Source organism: Jaculus jaculus, chromosome 3 (assembly GCF_020740685.1).
Source record: "Jaculus jaculus isolate mJacJac1 chromosome 3, mJacJac1.mat.Y.cur, whole genome shotgun sequence".
Classification (NCBI taxonomy): Eukaryota; Metazoa; Chordata; class Mammalia; order Rodentia; family Dipodidae; genus Jaculus; species Jaculus jaculus.
In genome coordinates, this window is record NC_059104.1 from 22,663,526 (window position 1) to 22,665,408 (window position 1,883).

A 1,883-nucleotide genomic window follows, 5' to 3' on the forward strand; every position below is an offset into this window, starting at 1 on the left:
ATACACCTCACTTTTTAGTAAAAACGTGTATTTTGCTGAGTTTTTTTGGTCTTTTTCCCCCCTAGGCTGCTTTGGCGTGGTACCTACGCCGCCATCTTTGTATATGAGTTTCTTATACGTATTCCTGGATCCTAACAATCCTTAGCCATGCTTCAGCCCCACCTACTGTTTGGGAAGGGAGGGTAAAGGTGTTGATATGACAGAACAAGAGAAATACACGGGAAAATGCCAATTATGACAAAAAGGTTCTATTCTTTCAAAAAGAGGAAAGACTTAAATTCCCAAGTGATTTTTGAAGAAATATGACCTAATCATTCGTGAGTTCATTTTAGTCAGGCATAAGGTATCTTACTGAAATGTTGGAGTTTTACACTGCATGCTGAAAAGATTCCCCTTGCCTAAGACTGAGAAAATACAGCCTCATTCTATGATTTCAAGTTTGTCATATGCTCTACTCTTTTTGCATTCGGAGTGCTAACAGGAAATGCATCCATAAGATAAAATCACCATTAATAAGGGGAGAAAAAGAATTAGCACAGAAAAAAAAAAAAAAAAGAATTAGCACAGTTCTCCAGGGAAAGATGAATACCATTTACAGTCTTTTCAGGTCCCCCCCCCCCCCAAGTGCAACTTCATTCCTCAAGCTTGCATTGGCCATTTTGCTCAATCTGTTTTCCTATGCATATATTCTGTGCTATAGTTAGTTACTGCCAACTCTTAAAACATTGCGATGCATAATCTCATTGAAATTCTAAACAATTTTATTTTCATAAAAATAAATTATATAGCTCTTTCTGTTAGAGGGTGCATAGGCGCGTGCGGCCAAGCAGAGCCAACATGCCGGTTGCCCGGAGCTGGGATTGTAGCAAGGCTTATGTGACCACACGGAGACCCTTCGAGAAATCCCGGCTCGACCAGGAGCTGAAGCAGACCGGCGAGGATGGGCTCCTGAGTCAATGTGAGGTCTGAGGGTCAGGCTTACCCTGGCGAAGATCCGCCAGGCTGCCTGCGAGCTGCTGCTGATGGAAGAAAAGGTGCCCTGCTGTGGCGACTTGCTCGCTTGGGGTGCTGGATGAGGGCAGGATGAAGCTGGACTGCATCCTGGGCCTGAAGACTGAGGATTTCTTGGAGAGGCGGCTGCAGGCAGATCCAGGTCTTCCAGCTGGACCTGGCCAAGTCGATCCACCATGCCCGTGTGCTCATTCATCAGGGACATATCAGGGTCCACAAGCAGAAGGGGAACATCCCACCCTTCATTGCCTGCCTGGATTCCCAGAAGCACATCGACTTCTCCCTCAGTTCTCCCTATGTTGGTAGCCGTCCAGGTCATGTGAAGAGGAAGAATGCCAAGAAGGGCCAGGGTGGCACTGGAGCTGGTGATGAGGAGGAAGAGGATTAAGCACATACTCTTTGAGCTTTGGAGGATCATCTAGTTTTCCAGTCAGCTAATAAATAAAATGACCAGCTATATACATATATTTTTTTCTACCATGTTTTCTTTTCCATGAGTGTTATATTTCAAAAACCTGAAAATTATGAGTAAGACGAAACTCACTCAAGAAAAGAGAAGCACACTCTTAAAACATTCTGTTTACATCAATATTATTTGCCACAGTTTCCAACAGTTTGCTCAATTAGACACCAAAAAGAATAATATTGGCCCGGCTAAACTTAGTTGACTTCTGTTCAATCCTTGGCTCATGTTTTCCTACATGAGTAAGACTGTTTACAATTCATACTTTTAAGGAAAGCTGGGAGAGTGTTGTACTGTTTCTTCTAATCAATTAGCTTAAACAATTAACTTAAGCATGCAACATTGTTCAGGCTGTGAGAATATTGTATATACTGTAAACCACACAGAAAAACAATACACTGATTAAATA

General features: G+C 42.6%; 1 pseudogene; it reads left to right on the plus strand.

Moving 5' to 3' along the window:
* The first annotated feature begins 837 nt into the window (after positions 1-837).
* LOC101602847 lies at positions 838-1,399 on the plus strand (annotated as a pseudogene).
* The last annotated feature ends 484 nt before the right edge of the window (positions 1,400-1,883 follow it).